Source organism: Colias eurytheme, chromosome 26, assembly GCF_061535395.1.
Source record: "Colias eurytheme isolate Ceu_HAF_F1 chromosome 26, ilColEury1 Martin Lab GWU primary, whole genome shotgun sequence".
Taxonomy (NCBI): Eukaryota; Metazoa; Arthropoda; class Insecta; order Lepidoptera; family Pieridae; genus Colias; species Colias eurytheme.
Genome location: NC_143005.1, coordinates 2,569,308 through 2,594,003, shown reverse-complemented (window position 1 = coordinate 2,594,003; position 24,696 = coordinate 2,569,308). Strand labels below are relative to the sequence as shown.

The 24,696-nt window shown below is 33.2% G+C and overlaps 1 protein-coding gene and 1 long non-coding RNA gene across 8 annotated transcripts in view; one reads left to right on the top strand and one right to left on the bottom strand.

Moving 5' to 3' along the window:
* Positions 1–24,696, top strand: part of brat (tripartite motif-containing protein brain tumor) — a 393,821-nt gene that overhangs the window by 111,968 nt on the left and 257,157 nt on the right. The window lies entirely within an intron of this gene.
* Positions 1–24,696, bottom strand: part of LOC149897070 (uncharacterized) — a 74,919-nt gene that overhangs the window by 37,730 nt on the left and 12,493 nt on the right. The window lies entirely within an intron of this gene.

Below are 24,696 nucleotides of genomic sequence, written 5' to 3'. Positions count from 1 at the left end.
ACAACGCGAAACAAAGACTAATAAATTGGCAGAAACGTCTCTAAGCCTTTGTACAAACTTCTATTCAGTGAATATAATTGAATTTATTTAATGAGTCATCTTGAAACTAAACTCGCTTTTCAATGAGAAATATATACTTCTTACTAATTTTAGTTAAATATTGGCACAATTCTTTAATTTACTTGATGAAATTATGGAAATTTACATGATTGTAATTTTTATTTCATGTGTGTTTATAAACATTCTTACACCATTGCATTTAATAACCAAGCTAACTGCTTTATCACGCGCACATTAAAAACTCAAAAAACGAGTAAGCAAGACAAAAAAGGGTCTTTAATTTGCACGATTATTTCATCGTATCAATTCTAAATGCGACTGTAACTTACATATGACAAGCGATTATACTTTTGCACACCAAGACGAAATTAAAGCTGGTAAATATAAAAATTAATCGCAAAATGTGTTGTTAAGCGCATAACTCGAGAACGGTTGAACCGATTTCGTTAATATTTTTTTTTATTATATTCCTTGAGGTATGATGATGGTTCTTATGGAGAGAAAACGTAATTATGTACCACAGACGAAGCTGGGGCGCACCGCTAGTTAGTAATAACAATCTCAAATAAGTGGGTACATAGTAATAATATGTTAAATAACAAAATAATTCAAATTACATTATATCTAGCCGTTTAGACCAGACTTACTAAAACGTAGTCTGTCGCAGGTCGTTAAGTTAAGACGTAATAAAATTTTCATAGCACTCCCAGCGTCATAGTGACGTCTGGGGTCGTTAACGTGTCGTTACGATGTCGTATACGATGCGCTTGATGTAAATGCACCCGTCGTAAATTTATAATAGACGATATTTAAACGGTTTGAATCATTTTTTGTTGCTAATGGAATAGTAATTATCTGCGTTGATATGTGATGAAATGAAAAATAAAATGGCCTATGGCACTGAAGAAATATGTAGCTCTATGACCGCCTCCTTGGTACAGTGGTTGACGCATGAGCGTAGAACCGAGGGGTCCTGGGTTCGATTCCCGGTGGAGACGAAGAAAAAAAATGTCTCGGTCTGGCAGGACACAGAAGGCTGATCACCTACTTGTCCCTAAAGAAAATCGATCAGTGAAACAGATGTATGGATATAATGCATCTGCCCCTTACCCCACTAGGGGATATGGGACTTCACTTATGATGCACTCATGAATTTACTAATTTATATCATTAGTTAGTGATATTGGAGCTTCTTTGATGAAATAAAATCTATTCTGTTTATATCTAAGCCTCCATCCGCGAATGTGAGTGCACTTTTAAAATGTTGTCATCTGAAATATTTCTGTAGTTGTGTTTTTTGAAAATTCATGCTAATCAGTTCAGCTGTTCAGACGTGAAAACGCAATACATAAACAGATAGAATAACAGCATTTGCGTTTGTTAAAGTGCACAATTCTGCAAAATGTGCTAAATACTTAAGTATATTATGAAAAAAAAATTATTAGCAATAGATAAGATATCGCACATTATCATAATAATTAATTATATTAGAATAATTAACTATTATTATAAGAACTATATTAGAATAATAATTATAAGCCTACATTAATTTTTCCCATGACTTCTTCTTTGAAGAAAAGATCGTTTAATTCTATTCAATACCAATAAAATCGAAAAGTAAATTGCCAACGTTACACATACAATCAATCCATACTAATATTATAAATGCGAAAGTAACTATGTCTGTCTGTCTGTTACTCAATCACGCCTTAACTACTGAACCAATTTGCATGTAATTTGGTATAGAGATATTTTGATACCCGAGAAAGGACATAGGCTACTTTTTACCCCGGAAAATAGGATAGGTTTTATCCCGGAAATCCCACGGGAACGGGAACTATGCGGGTTTTTCTTTGACTGCGCGGGCGAAGCTGCGGGTGGAAAGCTAGTTATAAATATATTACGAAATGCCTAAAAGACTTTCCTTTGTACGTCCAAAAATAATCGATATATCTACAGAAGAAAATAAACATTAATATCTCAAAAATACAGCGAAGCAGCGGGGACGTAAAATAAATAATACGATGTAAGAGGAAAAAGAGGTATTAGCCAAGGATATAGAGTACTGGATATTCTATTTATTTTCAGCTATTTTTGCTTTTCATTTGAAATTATTATATTATGTTACAGTCAAAGCCTGAAATCGCTCATTGGTAAAAATAACAAATTAATCAAATCACTTTATTTTCTCGTATACAGTAACTTAAAGGTGTTAATGTACAATATTTATATCACATATAGGTACTGCCATTGCAAATAGCGTGCAAAAATGTTTTGTTATAGTTTCAAAAACTATAAAACATGCTTTAAAGAGATAGAAGATATATTGAGTTTAAATTTTCCGTTTAAATTAGGTCGAAATCGAGTCTAAGGGAGTCAGTTATATACATACAGATGAAGCTGATATAAGTGTGTTAAAAAATAACTCACAATACATAGTGGTCACATCGCGAAATTCTTGGTATGGCTCTAATCAAAATGCTAACGCGTTGTGGCAATGAAGGGGTGGGTTAGAGGAGAAACATAATTATATATACATATATCTTTTATTCTATGTATTTTGTAATAGCTAATATCTAGAATCTAGAATAATAAAAAGCTAGAATCCTTTTAAGAACATAATGATATTCCTGTATCCCTCTTCTTAATTATTTATCACATCTAGTACTAAATTATCATTTATCCGCGTGTTGTCTGTCGTAAAATTTTGAGCTCCTTGTAAATAACCCCTCCCCTTGGGAAACTTGAGCATTGTGTGAGATTACGGGATGGGGATTTAATTATATTCCGAATAACATTGTTTTTACTTATATCCCAGTGGTTATTTAATTTCGTATTTTAATTGAAATTAGAGTTGTGTAGTTTATTTTAATGTAGAATAGTGTATAAACTTATTTGTAAAGCCAAAGAAGCACAAAGGTATTTTATTTTTATTTAAGTGACAAACCTATACTATACAATATACACTGAAATACTGTAAGCTTCGTAAAATGAATTAAACAATTCAAACCAAATTAATATATTTTCTAAAACAACTTTAAATTCATCACGAATTTCATCCAGGATATGGCTATGATGCATGATGTGATGTTTTAGTTTCTGGTGATGACTTCACAATTCGTGATTATATATCTACCTAGTAGTATTAAGTGACGTCAGATATTGTTTTTGAACTATGGAAACCTCATCAAAATGTATTATTTGTTCAATTTCTACTTGTAACTTTATAAAAGGAAAATATATAATTAACAACTGGTTTTACGCAAAACTGCTAAATCGATTATACGAATATATATTGATGGTAGAGCACAGCAAGAATAATAAAATTTTATCATCTGCTTTTTTCTGCAATATATATTCACTATAGATACTGATTATCCACAAACATTCTCAATGTACAATTTTTCTTAGTACAGCACATTTTAATAAAAAGATCCCAATACTCATATAAATTACAGGCCAATAATAAAGGCCAGGTCCAGAACAAATATATCACCGTCCACGTAAAGGATCAAACATAAAAATTCATATCACAAAGAAATTCCCTTTTAATGAAATATTCACAAGCTTCAATTACCAGCATTACGCGATAACGAATAGTCGAATCGAATGGAATATACAATCGAATCGAATCGAAAATATAATCGAATCAGTACTAAAAATAATCGATTATTCCACGTGCCGTTACGTAATCGAGCCGTAATACGGAGAAAATAGACTGACATTGGCAGTGGTCAGTGAAAGTGGTTATAGCTAGCGGAAATTGAACCTACTTGCTCTGTAATAGAGTTTATTTTCGCTGACCCGCCGATCACAGCAATCAGGGTCATACAAAGAAATGTTTGCATAACTTAATCTAGATTTTCGTAACATTGATGACGTCACTATGTTTTATAACCGCCAATGTGGCAAGGCAAGTGTGATTAGATTAGCGTATTTCTTTTTCTAGTTCAAAGAGTACATTACTGTTATTATTGTTAATGCAATATGGAAAAATGTATGCATGCTTTTAACGCTGCAATGGCTTAGAGGTAAAATAGACGCTAGACGCTCAAAATTTATTCTTTTTCTATTTTTTTAGTGGCGTTGAGCACTTTTTCTGTAATGGGTATAAAATCTTAAACTCGCATCAGGACACGTGACCTGATCGAAAAAGCGTAAGACGGATACCATTCCAAAATATCTTTTTTTTTTCTTTTTTTTTTGTGTGGTGTCTCTCAATGTTAGCCAGAAGGGCTTCTACATTTTAACGCGGACGCGGGCGACATGCACAAGGGCGTCCCCCCTTGACGGGGACCACGAACCTCGGCTTGAGCTGTCGCTTGAGTGGAGGAGGCCAGAAGGGCCCTAATCGGACGGGACCAAAATATCAAACATGCTCAACGTTAATAATCAAGTTTTCACTTCTGCCGGCACTCCCGTAGTGCAACCCGTCTTTTTTTATTTATTTAAGTGTTTTTATTTATTTAAGTGCTTGTAGATATAGAGAACTTTTCCATCGAATCATGCTACTAGGTATATTATAAGAATTGACTGCAGTTTGCGGACAGACTTCTGAAGAAAAACGTCAGTCCTTTTTCAATACTAATTTGCAATTGTAATTACATAACCAGGGGCGAACCAAGCTCTTCCACAACACACTGATGACATTTTACCATCATCTTATATATAAAATTCTCGTGTCACAATGTTAGTCTGCATACTCCTCCGAAACGGGTGGACCGATTCTCATGAAATTTTCTGTGCATATCGGGTAAGTCTGAGAATCGGCCAACATCTATTTTTCATATGTACCACGGGCGAAGCCGGGGCGGGCCGCTAGTTTTATATAGTTCTTTGGCACAAAAGTATATAATGAAACAATACATATGGCAACAGGAAAAACGATCAGCTTTAATACAAAATCAATATTATTACTCTTCCTTTACGAGTGTCGTAAAAATATGTGACACGTCGTAAAGTGGCCTTATTAGGTACATTACATCGGGGACCTCTATCGTTATAATCTAGGATTTTCTATTAAAAATGTCCTTGGTCTTGTTAAGAATTATTACGTAGAGTTGTGCGGGTGCGATCCCAAAGGAGCTATTTCATACTTCTATTTGACTTTTCTGGCTTCGTTGAGAGGAATTGTAATGTTTAAGTGTATATTAGTTTAGTAGTTTCTGCATAGCTGATAACGTAATGTGGAGCAGTTTCGCCTTAATCAGGGAAGAATTTCTTGTGATGATTGTAGTAGATTTAAATAACATTGTATAAGTGTGTAACAGTAGGTAATTATTGTATAAAATTTAAAGTAAATTGTGCATTTCTCATATTGTGCAAATATGATAGAACTAGATTTTCGCCCGCGGCTTCGCCCGCGTTTTTAAAGGAAAACCCGCATAGTTCCCGTTCCCGTGGGATTTCCGGGATAAAACCTATCCTATGTGTTAATCCAAGTTACCCTCTATATGTGTGCTAAATTTCATTGTAATCGGTTCAGTAGTTTTTACGTGAAAGAGTAACAAACATCCATACATCCATACAAACTTTCGCCTTTATAATAGTATTAAGATTTATATTAGGAATCTTTGATGATATTTAGTAGCTGAGATTTTACTTAATAAAAATTTTACTTTCAATATAGTCCACTTTTAATTCAAATATGTCCAGTCGTTTCAAAGTAATTTTTATCTACACACACAAACTTGCTTTCACACACACACATTCACAACAAAAGGATATTTCACGTAAGAAAGGGCACTTCATCCGCGCGTAACATTTTATTACACATTTCGGTAATAACATAGATTTACAGCGGTTATACACTAACCGCACCTAAATAATATTAAATAAGGATTGTGTATGTCGATCACGAATTCCCACTAAGATCATGAAGTGGCGTAGCAGTAACTTGCCAGTGGGAAATGTAGATAAATTGACTATTTATAGGGCTAAATAACGTATTCTTTTTGTCGTTAATATGTATTGCTGTTGGCAATATAGAGTCAGCAGGCATTTCTTGCAGCAGTTTATATTTATTAACTAATAGATATTTTCCTCCCGCGGCTTCGCCCGCGATTTCAAAGAAAACATGTATAGTTCCCGTTCCTGTGTAATTCCGGTCGATAAAAAGAAGCCTATGTCTTAAACTGAGTTTTCAGTTACCTATATTTGAATTTGAAAAAATATTTAAAGTTAAATCTTTAAATATTACCAAGGATTTACCATTTAGTAAATGGGCGACAGCTAGTATACATAGGTGCAGGAACATTCTTTATGAATTATATGGTATGAAGCAATATAATAAAGACCCATCTTTTCTTAGTTATGTTAGAAATTACTCAAAAATTTTTAAAAAAGTTTGTTTCACTGCAAAGCGTTTGTATATCAAAGAAAAAATACGCGACTCTGATAATAAAGTTAAAACAGTTTGGTCAATTATTAATGGTGAAATGGGTAAAAGCAAATCAAGTAATACCATAAAACTTGTAAATAATGACAGGGTTATTGACAAAAGTGCTGATGTTGCGCTTGCTTTTGAAGAATTCTTCAGTAGTGTCCCTGCTACTATTACTAATAGTTTAAATTCGTCTTCAGCACTTGCAGAGACCTTTTTGAGGGACCATGTTGCGGAGTGCAGTACATTATTTGAATTACGACACGTAACTGCTAATGATATTGTTACTGCCTTTAAGACGCTTAATCTTAAAAATACTTGTGATCTTTGGGGAATGTCCGTAAATTTAGTTAATAATATAATAGAAAATATTGCGAAAAATTTAGCTTCCATATTTAATAAGTGTTGTGACTATGGTACATTTCCTAATTTACTAAAGCTTAGTAAAGTTATACCTTTATTTAAGAAGGGCGATCAAGAAGACTGTAACAATTATAGACCTATCTCTATTTTACCAACATTAAGTAAGGTATTCGAGAAGTTAATATTAAACCAATTGAGTAGTCATTTTGCATCTAATAATTTACTGCACACCAAACAGTTTGGTTTCACAAAGGGGCGCTCAACCACAGATGCTGGAGTTGCACTTCTAACACATATATATAAGGCATGGGAAAACTCAAAAAATGCTCTAGGGATATTTTGTGACCTCTCCAAGGCATTTGACTGCGTTGAACATTGTACTTTGTTACGTAAACTTAATCACTATGGAATTAAAGGAAAAGCCCAGAACCTCATAGCGTCATACCTGCATGATAGGATACAGACTGTAGTTGTTAATGGAGAACGTTCTAGCGGTGCGTCAATTAACATTGGTGTTCCACAGGGGTCAATTTTAGGTCCCTTCTTGTTCTTGGTATATATCAATGATCTTCCCTATTATTTGCAGGATAGGTGTGAAATAGTTCTGTTTGCAGATGATACCTCATTAATTTTTAATGTGGATAGGCATGACCCAAATGTTGACGAAGTGAACAGTGCTCTTTTACACATATCTGAATGGTTTACTGCCAATAATTTATTATTAAATGCCAAAAAAACCACTTGTGTTGAATTTTTACTTCCTAATGTAAAAAAGTTGAACAGAGATGTTACCTTGAACGGGGAGGTATTGCATCCTACTGAGTCTACTGTATTTCTAGGGTTAACATTGGACGAGAAACTACAGTGGGGAGCCCATGTCAACACCGCTGCAGGTAAGCTCAGTTCTGCTGCATATGCAGTCCGAAAAATAAGGCATCTCACCGATGAAGATACGGCCAGATTGGTTTATTTCAGCTACTTTCATAGCATTATGTCCTATGGAATTCTACTGTGGGGCAGGGCTGCAGATATAGAAACTATATTTATCTTACAGAAAAGAGCCATTCGCTCTATATATAATTTACGTGCTCGGGACTCACTAAGAGATCATTTTAAGAATACTGGTATCCTTACTGTACCATCACAGTATATATTTAATAATATTTTGCATGTACACAAAAGCTCTGACTTACACACAAGAGTAGGAGATAGACACGATTATGGCACAAGGAACAAGAATAGAATTGAAATGCCATTTTTCCGATTAGCTAAAGTTAAAAATTCATTTATGGGTCAAGGTATACGCTTATACAATAGAATTCCTCATAATATTAAAGAGTTTAGTAGTACTAAATTTAAAACTTACATAAAAAATGTACTAGTTCAGAGAGCGTACTACAGTATTCAGGAATATATGGACGATAAAGACCCATGGAGGGTTGTCGCGTAAAAACCACAGGACAGTTCTTTGGCATATTATGTAGTTAGGTAGATATAAGTTACATATTATGTAAATTTATTGACATTATTTAAAAGAGCAACTATGGAGTTTCTTGCCGATTCTTCTCCATAGATACTGCTTTCCGAATCGGTGGTAAATGTTAAAATACTATGTAATGACGATTCGAAAGTGCTACTAAATAGTAGTCTAATTGAATAAATGAATGTTTGAGTTTGAGTTTGAGTTTGAGTATAGGTATACAACATTTCATTGTAATCGGTTCAGTAGTATTCGCGTGAAGAAGTAACAAACATTCATTGATTAAACCTCACAAACTTATAATATCAGTAGGACAGTTTTTTGTGTATTAATAAGAAGTTCACATGGATTTAGGTAAATAGATAAGGTAGGTAAAAAAGGCCTGAAAACTTACAACTCTTTTTCAACTTTTACCCGTAAGTTGATAATACCAATGAGTGATAATTATTCTTCACCTTGCCATCATAAACTGAGCTGGCTCCATTTGTCAGGTCACTCACTACCACATTACCAACTGTTTTCTCAGGAATAAGATGCTTATATTTTTAGAATTTTTCTTTTATTTCCTTTGTTTTTCCTTTGTAAATGTATATCTTTATGTGATTCTGACAATAAATGTGTTTTATTTATTTATTTATTTATTTATAATTGCATAAAACAATATCTATAAACCATCGTTACAAACGGTTTAAATCACAATTAATCGGCATCTCTTGCATAAAACGGGTTTTCTTATGAATTAAATATAAACGCAAACACCCACATATGATAAGCGTGTTAATGGGTCTAAAACAATGAATTGGGGGTTTTTCTGACCCCAGATAACATTGATGATATGTTTGGATAATAAAAAAGGAAAACGAAGGGTTGGCAATAAAATTACGGGGTATAATTAGTATTACGATGGACCGTTGAATTTAAAGTGTGAAATAAGTGTGAATGTTTTTATTTATTAATTTGTGCGTTGCATTAAATTTCAAAGTTTAAACCAATCTTATTTGTAATATAGAGGTAATTAATTGTCAGAGGTGATTATATTTCTACTTGATTGTTTATTGTAACTAAAGTTTTTAAATTAAAAAAATAATAACAAAATATATTTCAGCTCACATGCCTACTATCAAACGAGACAACTAATAAAAAATACTTTTTTGTTGTTACTTCATAAAGCTAAATTTATAAAAATGGACTATCATAAACAATTTAATTTTATATTGGCTATATTATGTATAAATAAATAAATTAAATACAATAAATATAAACAGAAAAAAGGACACTAAATCACTATCCTCTCCATTCTATCCACGTCGTCCATTTAATTAGCTGCCAATTGTCAATACACCCGAATTAAAATTGTATCCAAAATTGACACTCGTCTTACAAGTCTAATAAGGTTTCAGAGACCAGGCGAAACACAATAGTCCAACCAACCCTACAAAGGTCAACCGGGCCAAATTGGGCCATTCATCACATGAATGGTAAAATCAGGACAGTGTTACTCATTTATTTAAGGCGACATCCATCCACACAAGTCAAGACAAGTGAAGCATACACAATTACGAGCAATTCGCACCCCTATTTCGTCACACATAAGAGTTAAGCAAATGATTGCTATAATGAAATTTGTCTCACGTTACATACAAATAAAAGCAGGGTTATTGTATTACGCGAGTTCCGTAATCGGCTTATCTTTTATTGTTGTCACGAATTCCGCTGCTAATTCGGTTTTGATGTTTTTGTTTATTGCCAAATTATTATGTTGAGTTGCACGTGTTTGTGGACTAGCCAAAACCGTGATCAATAAATTCTGTGTGGAATACATTATTTAGTTTGTCGACCGTAAGTCTTCCACTATTTAATAAGACTGCAGGTATATTATAACTGCAATAGTTTTTATAAAACATTCAGTTTTTACAGTTTCATTAGAAACTATCTACTACGAATTAAATTTTTCTCTCCTTAGGACCCATTTGTACTTCAAGGAATATTATAAAAAAACCGGCCAAGTGCGAGTCGGACTCGCGCACCGAGGGTTCCGGGTAGTAAGTTTAAAATTATTAAAAAAATATATATTATGTGATGTAACTAAAAATTTATGGTTTTCGTAATTTTTCCTTTATCTATGCTATAAGACGTTGCTTCGTACCAAATTTCAAGATTCTGAGTTCACGGGAAGCACCCTGTTTTGATTCCCTTGCAAGTGTCGAAAATTTGCGGCATAAACGGCTGTATCTTTTGATTGCGTTGGCTTAGAAGTTTGATTTTTTCACAGCTTCAAGGGACAGTAGACCTGAGTAATTGATATAAATTTCAGCTTCATACCTCCACGCGTTCCTGACAAAAAGGGTCTTGACAGACGGACGGACGGACGGACGGACAGACGGACAACAAAGTGATCCTATAAGGGTTCCGTTTTTTCCTTTTGAGGTACGGAACCCTAAAAAGAATTATCTTAATCGGTCTACCCGTTAACACGTGATGCGATGACCAAGGGAAATAAGGATAAATTTTTATATAATAGAGATTTTAACGACACTTAAAATAATGTTCTATAAAGTAAAAATAATAAAAATTTTAAAAAATATTTCCAAAATTACGTACAATCCTTTCTAACAAGAATAGCTAATAAATCGCTTGTTACAAAAAATAACGCCAGAAACAGGTGCAAGACGGAAAAATTAATGGCAAATTTGATAAGTGAGGCGCAATTTGAATTTCCAATTCACCCCGATTCTAATCAAACACGGTAAGAATCTTCACCTGGACGGACTCACAAATTTATTGCGCTGTGAATTAGCAATGAACTTAAGGCCATGCCACTACCGAGAAAGCGTAGAACAAATGACAATGGTCAGTGAACAGTCAATGAACAAATGTAAGCATTTGATCGAAAAAACAAACTCATCTTGATTTTATCAAATAAAAGTTGAATACTAAAACATGAGTAATTAAGTTGTTTTCAACTTTCTTTTATAAAGACAAAGTTAAACGTAAATGTGAATTATAGTTTTTGCGTGTGTGTTGCTTTTAACCGCGATGGAATTTACAAACGAATTACTCGATATTGTAAAGAAATCACATTTTTATATATAACATTATGAAGAACATTATCTGAGTTATAGTTTAACTAATTTTTCAAATAATTATTTCTAGAAGTTTAGTAATGTTCAATTTAAAATCATTGAACGTATTGCACCTTAAGGTGGTGGACGTCTAAGATTATTCACAACTCGATCCCTTAGGGAGTGTCTTTGGGATATTAAATCCGTGTTTGTAGGGCTGTCGCTTTCGAGAAATGTTTGTTGTGTTAATTGTTAGCACGTGCGATTAAAGTACACTTTTATGTAGGTTAGGGTTGTGAAAAATCTGCTTTTTAGTCCTGATTTTCCGTTTTAATTAAAAAAAATGTATTTTTGAACACCCATTCATATTACTACTACTTATTGTTGATTGTTTTAACATATTTCTTTAGCAATTAACAGTTTTTTTAACTGTTATTGAAATTGAACACATTAATAATACCTATATAGAAAACAACTTCTATGATGATAATGTTCAAATATTCGTTTGCTTTGAAGTGTATTTATCACTGAAAACCCTAGTCAAGAATTCACAGTCTTTGAAAAATATTTTTGGATTCGTTTAAAACGGGTCGGATTAGAGGGTTTAAGATAAATTTTCAGGAAATTAATCGTCCGTTTGAGGTTTTCCCGCGTAAATATAATGGTAGAAAATAAACATTACGGAATTAAAGGAAAATTCTGGAATTTCTGCGCTAAATAAAAATTGTTTATTGTTCTTATTTCTATCTGAGTGACTCACAAGTGGATCGGATTTATTAATTTTCTCAGAATCAACGTTACAAACCTTTTATAGAGACTATAAAAATATCTGAAGTGTTGAAAAATTCTCTTTAAATTTACACTTGTGGGAATCGCTATGTGAAATAGTTATGTTGTAACGTTCTATATTTAAAACTAGCTGTGCCCCGCGGTTTTACCCGCAGTGCTCCGCTCCTGTTGGTCTTAGCGTGATGATAATATATAGCCTAGATAAGCCTTCCTCGATAAATGGGCTATCTAACACCAAAAAATTTTTCAAATCGGACCAGTAGTTCCTGAGATTAGCGCGTTCAAACAAACAAACTCTTCAGCTTTATAATATTAGTATAGATGACTAGCCACTTATCCCAGCTTCGCCTGACCTGACCAGGAATAAAAAAGTAACCTGTGCTACTAGGTTAAGGTGTAGCCTTCAAATGGTAAAATTATAATTTATAAAATTGATCTAGTAATTAGAATTGAAATCTTAATAGACAAACAAACATAAAATCTCATAATTTTAGTACCTGCATACATAGAGAAAACATAAAAAGAACTGCTTTATAAAGGCAAAATATGGTCGAATGAGAATTCAAAAAGATAAGGGAATAATTAATAATATTCTGTTAGAAGCGAGGCTATTAATCTAGTACACTATTAATCTAAACCTTAATTACTGAAAAATCATTATGTAACATGAATCATGTTATGAATTTCATATTCTACAGCATAAATATGTTCATAAAAAGATTTCTAGTTCAAAATTATGTCAACACCAATTTTATAAGTCGGTGGCGGCAAAAAGGCCAAAAATTTAAGCCTTTCAATAGAAAGGGACGACGTGCTCTATCTCTCTCACTTTGAATTCCATTTTTACGTAATGAGAAGCGGTGAAATATTTGTTAGTCAAATAAATTCAAATTACCTAACGAACACATTTCTCTTTAAAATATGTTTCTATGGGGAAAAGCAATTGCATATTTTTATGGTATGGATTGGAAATTATATCAGCAGTGGTTATCAGGCAAACGAATAACTTCCATCTTTTAAATAGGAGATCTTATATATTTAATCTTAATACTATTATAAAGGCGAAAGTTTGTATGGATGTATGGATGTTTGTTACTCTTTCACGTAAAAACTACTGAACCGATTACAATGAAATTTAGCACACATATAGAGGGTAACTTGGATTAACACATAGGATAGGTTTTATCCCGGAAATCCCACGGGAACGGGAACTATGCGGGTTTTCCTTTGAAAACGCGGGCGAAGCCGCGGGCGGAAATCTAGTTTTTAATAAAGTAGTTTGTTAGGTGTCTGTATCATGTAAATATAAAAGACACCTATAACCTACTTTAAAATAGAAGAAGGTTCCATTTTTCACTGCATATTTTTACATTCACCCGCGTGGCTCCGCTCCTGTTGGTGATGATGATATATAGATATAGCCAGCCTTCCTCGATGAATGGGCTATCAGCGAAAGAAATTTTCAAATCGGACCAGTAGTTCCTTAGGTTAGCATATTCAAACAAACAACCTCTTCAGCTTTATAATATTAGTATAGATATAATCATATTTACATGCCATTTATATTTTCTGGCATTTGAGAATGAAATAAAGTTTTTTCTTCTCTTTCCTAAAACTTAACTATAGTTAAACTACTAAATGCGCGATCTATTTCACACACATAACATATTGTACATAATAATATTACGCTTTTAACACATTTAGCAGGATGCAGAGTAATTCTGTGGACCGTGCAATCGGATTACCACAATGATATACAATTATATGTACATATATGGACGATATTATATAACTTAGTTACCCTTCGCTCAGCTATGTGGCCGGCAGACATGTATGGAAGGAATTTATCTTATATATTGCTCGTATTAATATATAATACAATATATAAGATAAATTCCTTAATGCATTTAATGTGAATTTAGTATAGGCGTTTGTGTGAACTAGACGATTGCTTCGGCTGTGGCTTTGTATTATTATTAGTATTAGATTTAAAGCAATAAACTATTTTCAGTAAGGTACACTGAAAAAATCATTACAATACAGTTTAAGGGTGCTTTTCCACTTATAATGTACGAGAATGTCTTGCGAGGAATGTCTGTAAAGAACCAATCACATAGCTTCATTTAGTTTGAAGTTTGAAGCGATATTATTGTTTACTAGATTTCCACCCGCGGCTTCGCCCGCGTTTGCAAAGGAAAACCCGCATAGTTCCCGTTCCCGTGGGATTTCCGGGATAAAACCTATCCTATGTGTTAATCCAAGTTACCCTCTATATGTGTGCTAAATTTCATTGTAATCGGTTCAGTAGTTTTTACGTGAAAGAGTAACAAACATCCATACATCCATACATCCTTACAAACTTTCGCCTTTATAATATATATTAGATATTAGATTTGCAAAAACATTCCTCGCTACACATCCTCGCATATTATTTTTTTAATATTTTAATATTTCAGGACAATTTTCACATAAGGCACGATCTGATCCCATATTAAGCTTTCGCTTGTGTTATGGAAACCAGATGGCTGATAAACATACATATATAATTTTTAAATAAATACTTATATAGATAATTATTGGCGGAAAAACACCCTAAGTATAGGGAAAAGATAAAAAATATACGGTTAACTTTCACATTAAGATTTTACAAGCTTAAAACCGCTTTGCTCTCATAGTAAGCGGATTAAAAGTAGCCTACGAGCTATTCAAAACTATCTAACCAAACATACATTGATCCATTCATTCTCACAAACTTTCTCGTTTATAATACTAGTAGAATACATATTTATAACCGCAAAAGTAGTTCATATTATAGTAAGTATATATTTTATTCCAAAAATATTGTGAAAAGAAAATCTGAAAATTAATTTCAAAATAGTCTCTACCGTAAAACAAAACGTGTGTATAATTGCATCAGTATCGAAGATGTTATTTAAAACAATACCATTTCTATAATCAGTTAAAAAATTAATTCCAAATTAAGTGACAAAAATCGTTTAAAAATAAAATAGCTAGAATTTCTGGTCTAACCAAAACAAACATAAGTTTCAAACAAATAATTTTTATATTATACCTCACAACTCACACCTCCAAGAAGTCGACATTTTATTATTTCCCTACAAAATCACATTAGGAAAGTGAACGATTACATTCAAGGGGGAAATGAGATTAGAGTGGCGAAATTTCTCATCAGAAACAATATCTGAAGGCAAGGTGGATTAAATGGCATTCTTTGGGAACAATTCCCGCGCATAACACAATTGATCTGACGCGACACCTCCCGTGGGGCCAGGGAACGCGCGAGTTCAATGTTGTGGCTAGGAAACGAGCGATTTTGTATTATAAAGTGGCCAGAGAGATGTGGCGAGATTTATAGAGTTGGCAAGCATTAGCTTGGATTTGTAATGTGAATATTGGTTGTAACGAATGCAATGCTTTATTAAGAGCTAGAGACTGTGTTATACCTATACTAGAAAAAAATATATGTTTTTAGTGTGAGGTTGCGGTTGTAATTCTATACAAAGCTTAGTAGGCAGAGAGAACGGTGCCTTCAACTTCTTAGTTTGCTTATCATAAAAGCTTAAGATCGAATCTATATAAAGCTGGGAAAGGACATCAAGCGAATATTACTATTTTTCCTACTGTAGTCTGTACTTATTTTCATAACATGCATATGCACTCACAAAAAAACGTGTATGTACATCGAATATCCACTTGACATAGTTCAAGATGTTTATTTTTTGTCTACATATGACATTACATTTTTAATATGCAGCAATTTTAACATTTCAGCACCCTGAAATGTTATATGCTACATCCGTTCGTTTCCTGGCCCCATATAAAAGGTCTGACCAATAAAGCTTTCAAGCAGGCATCGGAACAAAAAGGGTCGCGTGTCTTAGAGGAAAAATCCTCTGACGGATTCGAGATTAAATTACTTGTCATTCCTTACCCACCGCAAACGTCTGATTACGAATTCTTTACAGTTTTAAGGGTACTTTGCGGTTTTTTTTGTATGGGAAGTAGTGCAATGTTTGAGTTAATATTTATTTTCTGGTTAATAGTCAATGCAGAATACTAAAGTTTAAGTTTGATAAAACACATATCAAGTGATAAAATTCAAGGTAGATAATTTTAGAAATTTTATACAAATGTAAAACAGCAATGAACAAAAATTAATACTTAATTAAATATGCTGTTCTTTTTACCAATTACAAAAAGAAAGGATTATGTTCACTATTTTCATATATTAAAAGTAGCTTAAATGATGAGTAATTGTAATTTCTAAAGCTTACAATAACTTTAAACACACAGCCAAATTTCCGCATGAAATCCAACTTAGAACTGACATAACAATATATCGTCGACTTTAACAAGCAAAGCCATATTTAATCTAGTCGTTAATATTCACACGATCTATCCCACACTCGAGAACTCCAAAGAAAGCGTCGTATTACTAAATAAACGAATAAGATATCTATCAAACACTATGTAAAACTTATGCATATATAACGTTTGTTATCCAAGACCCTTCTCACAAGGGTACAGATGGAATAGGAAATGTTATTTTAGGGTGATTCCTAAGCGTCCTTACTGGAACCTTCGAGAAACATCTAGAGAGTCGTGTCATTTACATTTATAAGAATATTTACTGACCAGCCCCCGTACCATGATGTCTGTCTAACATGTGGTCTAACAGTGCATTTATGTCAAATGAGCTAATTAATGCTCATTCTACCCACTCACCCCACTCTGTCAATTTTTTTAGTGTATACAGGCGTAGAGAGCATTCTTTCGTTGTTCTCAGTGCGTTCGAAAAGATGTAATGTAATGTAATGTTCTAATACTGAATATTGTATTCCTTCATGACTCGATGAAAAGACAGTCACGGTTTTGGTTACATTTGTTTTTCCTTGTGATTAGGTTTACACAAGTTTTATAATACATATCGTGGTGAAAATAAAATGTAGTGTATCATTTATTTTATCTTTTAAATAATTGAACAAAATAGCTGTAGTTTCATGAAAAAAAGCGTATTTAAATACGATATACGATTTATAAAAATATTTAACCCGACACTTTTAGTACTTAACTGCAAATCCTCAAATGGATAGCATTTATTAACACTATTTTACCGCGTTGGTATCGGACAGTGGACACTTATCGAACGCCGTCACGTCACGTCAATTCGACGGACAATGGACACCGATTACATTATGGACGCGATCAGAAAATTTTAATTGCTTTTCATTGTGGAGAGGATTTATTAAATATACCTACCAGAATGTGAATGAATATTTATAGTCTACTAGTGGTCCGCCCCGGCTTCGCCCGTGGTACATGTTTACGTTTTCTCTACGTAAGAACCATCCTCGTACTTCAAGGAATATAATAAAAAAAGAATTATCGAAATCGCTTCAGCCGTTCTCGAGTTATGCGCTTACCAACACATTTTGCGATTCATTTTTATATATAAGACTAGCGGTCCGCCCCGGCTTCGCCCGTGGTACATGTTTACGTTTTCTCTACATAAGAACCATTCTCGTACTTCAAGGAATATAATAAAAAAAGAATTATCGAAATCGGTTCAGCTGTTCTCGAGTTATGCGCTTACCAACACATTTTGCGATTCATTTTTATATATAAGATAAGATTGTGGTATTGGATTTTCCATATTTGTGAAATAGTTCTGAAATGGTAAATAGCACAGATAAATGTATTATTATGATTCAAAAAAATCATCTAAAAGAGGTCTAGTTAAAAGTCAAAATCAAACAGTTATTTATTTAATAAGACTTCTTCTAGATATCAGTTTTCATAACATAGTTTTACTTTTTCTTGTTCTTTCTTCCTGTCGTGTTTGAAATGTTTGAGTTTGAGTTTGAGTTTTAGCTATATGAAAATATCAATAAAGAATAAACAAAAGCTCCATCATTTAAACGATTGATCCGAAGTCTACCAGACTTTATCTTTGTTAATAGTTTCCTGGGCCATTAAAAGTTGAGACGGTATTCGTTATTGGAGCTTCGGATCTTTTATCTTTTATCTTTAACTTTCTTTGTCTTTTGGATTAGTGTTGTCTTTGTGAAACGATACGTTCACTTTACTTTGCACTTTAGTTGATCTGGTTAATCGAAATTCGTGTTTTGATTTTGTTTTAATTAATTTAGATTCTCGTGTGTTTCCTTTTGGTAAACAAGAATTATTATTATTATAAAAACAAAAAACCCGACAGTTAATTTAAGTGTCCTATGACATTACTACAATTCTAGCAACATACACTCAGTGTATTTTTCTTTTTGTCATTGCGTACTAAGACCCTTGTAGAACCGCCATCCTGTTACAAATGGCCCGAAACACTGACACAAAATCGGGATGATCAGAACGCTGATACCGGATACCTTAAGATACTGTAATATTTTATAGTAGAGAATCTTAACATAAAATATTATTGTATCTTCACCGTGTGTGACGCGCTTTATTCAGGTTGAAGGGTTTATAGGTAATACTAACGCAATGGTATAAATAGTCACGTAGTGTTTGCAAACCTCACTAACCGGTGGTTTGAATCAATGCAGGTGTTCTTTTAGTTTTAACTCAAAATCTTTACGTTATGGGTTAGTATTTTTATTGTTACTTATGGAACAGCATTTTAGAAAATTAGATTATTAATATAGTGTTCTGAGTAGAACACTACACACAACACGCCCTTTTTTATTAAATATTTATACATAATATGAAATAATAACCTGATTAAAGTGCCATAGAGCTATGATAGAGCCGTTCGAAATAGATTGATCGGTCGTTTTAAATCTATGGAGAAGGCTTATGTTCGGTGATGAATGTCTTAAAAGGTTGGAATGATTATTTACTTATTTTTATAAGATACTAGTCCACGTCCACGTTTTCAAGAAAAACACCTCACAAACTTTCACATTTAAAATATTAGTAGGACTGGATAGGACATTGAAATAATAGATACCATTAAATAATAGATACCATTTTCATCAGGTTACAAGATAAGTTTTAATCTCTGTGAGACACTCCCAAACATTTCATCCGATTAAGGTTTCTTGAATCATTTCTTGCCCCTGATTTAAGCTCTCTCACCTAAGAACCCATTTTCAATTATAAACTATTGCATAATGTAAAACGAAGCAATAACCCCGGATCGTCTCTTAATTGAAACATTAACTGGGTAAGCCCTCCGTGACCCGATGTCAATTTAGGCTGGATTATGATGGGATATGTTACCGATATATACAAGGTTAATAGAATTGATTATTTCTCTATGATGTTAATGTTTAAGCTTATTAGGGATGAGTGTTCTACCGTGAGACTTATTAGGAACTATATGTACCTATGTTAGATTGCATTTTCAAAGTAGCATTTATGAGAGTAGAACTATATTTTTGTATCTTGGTTGTAATTTCTTAAGTTTCAAAGAAAATTTCGTTCGAGTTAGACTTATAAAATTGTTCAATGCATGCCAAGTCAGAGTGGTCAACTAGTATGTACTAGATATTATTTAAATCAATACATTAAAAACAAAATCAATAAATTTTCCACGTCCAATTGTACACTATCATGCTACGAAATTCTAGAAAGAAACAAATACAATTTGCAAAACAAATAACACACATTCTCGACCCTAACATATTTTAGCATTTATAAAAGCTAGAGAGAGCGGTTCAATTTTCTACGTAACCTTTAAGACTATCAAAGAATATTATCGCAGACGTGTAAAATAACAGTTATTCAAGAAAACATTTTAAAAGCGGTGGCCACGCTCATTCAATTTACTCCGCCGCGCTCGTAGCCGACCAATGCTAGCTTCGTTACTGCTATCCGATATCTAAGTTCTAGTTTTAAACCCTAATTTAATTCGCCGCCTCTATTCCGTCTATTCTTTGGTTATTTTGAAATGTTATAGAAGCTTCTAGTCAATAAATTGGATGTTTTATTTCTTCTTCGAATAGGGCAATACTGTTTGCTATTTGGTTAAAAATGTCGGTTATATTTTGTAATAAACTAGTGTCTGTTTGTGAAGCAATTATGAAGTAAATATTCTTATTTCCAGGTAAGATCGAGATCGCTGAGAAGTTCTTCCTGCATTTAAAATGTAAAATATAGTAAGTATTTATTATTACCGCATTTGAAATAAATAAACTTTTAGAATAAATATGTGTGTCTTTCTTCTAATTCATTATTTTATTTATTTGAACATACATATTATTGAGAATTTCAGCTGCTATTTTGTTCGTCTTATTCTTCCCTTTATCTGTCGCAATTATCTAAAATAGATAATTGTTAAAATGTATTTATTAATCAATTAACAACATTATAAACGTATCAAAACTGCAGCTAAAGGTACGTTTTACAAACCTCATCCTGTATTCAACAAGCGGTGTGAAGTTGGCGCGGTTCCAAGCTATATTCCGGCCCATTAGCTACCTGCAGCGACTTCACGTTGCCGGAATGGTCTGATTCCACTTTATCGCCACTTAATCGATATTACTGTGTGGTTTTTGTTCCAATTTCCGATCAGAATTCGTACAATCGACGATTTTATTTTTCCTATTGATCGAATAACGCTATTTGATCGTTTTTATTTCCACATTAGAACTATAAGTATGGAGCGATATTACTAATGTTTTTTTTCTGTTCAAGATTACTTTTACTTTTTCAATTGCTGGCGACAAAAATCAACATAGGTAGGTAGAAGTCTACATTATAAATATATTTGAGAAGCTTTTAATGTATTTTTATTTCAGCGATGTAAATAGGACAGATTATTCTTTTATATATAATTTCACGTAGGCTCACTTCCGTTTCAAGTATCAAAATACACATCAAGCTTTGTTATGCTCAAATGAAGATATTTTCATTTTCAAGGATGCAATTCCAATAGATAAATAACAGAGTATTAATAGTGCGATCTCAGCCAATCCTATAGCATCGTTTACTAAACTTATAACGACCTCTTAAACTATAACAACGTCTCCTAAACTAAAGACAAAATGGCCATTGTTCCTAATTACAATACTTGTCAAATAGCTCGTAACTTGCACGGAGTTGGGAACCACAATTAGTTGCAACTACCTGAGGGTAGCTTGATAAATAACTAATGTTGGATGCAGATGCGCTTGCTGAGCTGTTTATCGTGAGTTTTGGTAACTGCCAAGTGTACCAACTGCCAATATGTTGTATGGCTTTGTACGGTGCATTTGCAACAAACGAGCGAATGCTCATTCTAACCTCACTATGTCAAATTCGTTTAGTGTAAAAAGGCGTAGAGCATTCTTTCATTGTTATTAGTGCGTTCGAAAAGATTCTATGCAATGTTCTAATACTGAATAACACCGAATACGTGTTTTTGTTTACACTAAACGAAAGAATGCTCTGGCTCTCTATGTTCGTTTGATGTAGAAGCACCGTAATGTAGTAGTGTAGATTGTGACATGTATCCTACCAATATTTAACGCGACAGATTTACAATATATGGAAATATATTACTTACCCTTTCACGCAAAAAACGGCAGATGATATCTGCATGAATTTTGGTATAGGGATAGATTATATATTATAGATCAGATGAAATACGTTACAGGAAACTCTAAATAAGTTCACTTATTACAATTGAATCGTCATACAGTTTGCCTTCAAAAACGAGATATTTATACAATACTAGATTTCCACCCGCGGCATCGCCCGCGCAGTCAAAGAAAAACCCGCATAGTTCCCTTTCCCGTGGGATTACAGGGGTAAAACCTATCCTATGTCCTTTCTCGGGTATCAAAATATCTCTATACCAAATTTTATGCAAATTGGTTCAGTAAGAAAGGCGTGATTGAGTAACAGACAGACAGACAGAGTTACTTTCGCATTTATAATATTACTAGTATGGATAATTCACTTGGTACAAAACAAAAACTCGTAAAAGTTACTCTTATAATTTACTACGTATAAACACATCAGAATTACAGTTAATTAAATCTATAAGGACGAAAATGCAATATTGTTTCATGAATAAAATAGTAGATATAAAATGAATACAGTTTCGTATTAAAAAAAAGTATAATACAAAAAGTATAGCGCAGAGAAAGAATATTAGCTGCGCTCTAACGTTACATAGTAAATTTTAAAATTTTAAAAGCTATATTTTAGAACTCCAATATTGACATCCACACGACATTGCTGAAATAAACTTGATCGTAAAAAGAGAAAAGCTGACTTACAAGGTGTTTATTCTGTACAAATGTTACAAATTCGAATGAAACTCGGAGCTCGCTTGATCCTGCTTTGATGTTCCAATAAAGTTCGTTTATTTTGAGGTTATTTAATTTAAGGGTTTAATTATATAGGTGTTTAATCCACTTATTTATTACTGTTTCAATTAGAAAAAAAGAAAGAAAGAAAGAAAACGTTTATTTAATGGCACATAGCCTCACAAGTCACAAGTACATTATGAAAACAATTTATACAATACTTATATGCTATTAAAATATACATTGAAGTGTGTAGTCTGTGAAGCATGATGCCATTAAAAGGGGAAATCACTCGGTGAACATCTGTGACGTAAAAAACGTCACAGCACCGATTTTCAGTGATATTACAGGGTTAAGTTTTTTATATACAGACATCTATGGTTTCATATCTGATGAATACGAATCATCTGCATAACTACCCATTGTTAAAAAAACTATATTATAAACTTATTTGTTGCAATTTCACTCAAAAATTGCTGATTCTATTTCAGCACAGTTTTCTATAAAACTAAGGCCCTGCGCAGACGGCACACTTTTTGTGCGATCGAGTCTGCGGCGCACAAAAAGTCTGCATGGCGCGCAAAAAGTCGGTCGCGGATTTTTCACAGACTCAACGCACACGACGCACATCTTCGATCATTTTGTCGGCAGAGCTGTAGGGACGTAGACGCTATGGAAATCGTGCAGAGATCGCGAAGTATTATTTTGTACATGAAGTACAGTAAAAGAAAAAGAAATAGATAATTACGTCCACCCCTAGCAAATGCAGATTGCCGACTAAAGTGTGCGCCGTCTGCGTTAGCGCGCGTTGAAGCAAACGTTCCATTCTTTTCACACACATTTTGTGCGGAGCGGCGCGCCGCGGCGCGGTGCGATCTGCCCAAATTACACGGATTTTTTGTGCGCCGGACTTTTTGCGCGTCGTGTGCGTTACTGCATATAATTTCATAGGTTCTATTTTCACAGACTAAAAAGTGCGTCACGGATAGTCTGTCGTCTGCGCAGGGCCTAAGTATTAGAATATAGAGTAAGCGATCAAATATTAATACAATATACCTTTAAAATTAACTTCAAGTACTTGTAATAGGATTAAAGAGCAAGAGTCGATCTAGTAGAGTGGAAGACGTTATCGTCCAGACTAGCCTAGAATCACCTAGAATTTTCGATGGCACTAAAAGATGAATCCTAACATTAAACGCCGTATTACTTTAATATACCTAATTATCCACAAACAAAGTAACAACATTTATTACACAAACATTTTGATAAATAACCATAGACTGTTAAACAGCTTAACATTAACCGCTTAGCATAATTCATTGATTGCAAATATGCGGTGTAAAGCAAATCATGCATACAACGCATGGCCTACTAGATTAATTTATGGCGACGCATTGGTTAATAGTGCAATCGCATTAGAGTATAGTTTAATTAATTTTATGTGGTTTAAACAAGCATATATCATTTGTAATGTGGTAAGATTTTGACAGGAATAAGATAGAAGAAAATAACACTAATACATTTTGATGTATGTATGTTTGTTACTCTTTCACGCAAATACTATTGAACCGATTACAATGAAATTTACCAAACATATAAGAGGGTAACTTGAATTTACACATAGGATAGGTTTTATCCCGGAAATCCCACGGCAACGGGAACTGCGGGATTTTCTTTGAAATCGCGGGCGGATAAATATGAAATAAAAGATACTTATTTCTTTTTAAATATTGACCTTATTAACGAATTAATAGCAGTTCGGTTAATCAAAACGTCTCTAGTTTAATTAAATGCTTATTATGTATACTAGTTACAATCCAATAATTGAAATGCTTTGTACATCTATTCCCTGCACATATCACTTCGATTGCTATTATGTAGTAAATGTAATAATATAGTGATGTACCCTAATTAGAACGTATAGGGGTAATGTACATAATAATCAAAAGAAAAGGAATAATAGAAATAATAACACATTATATATGTAATATATATATTTACTTTATTATGATCCATAGTAGGTAACATTATAAAACTGAAGAGTTTCTTGTTTCTTAGTTTGAACGCGCTAATCTCTCGAACTACTCGTTAGAATAGAAATATTCTTTCAGTGTTGGATAGTCCATTTATCGAAGGTCTTCGACTATACAATAACATCATGCTACGAAAAATAGGAGTGAAGCAGCATAGCATTACTAGTAAAAAAATGTGTGCGTGTACTGGTGTACACACGTAAGAAGTGAAATTTCTTTATGACCTTATTTTTCAAAAAATAATTTACTATATGCAACT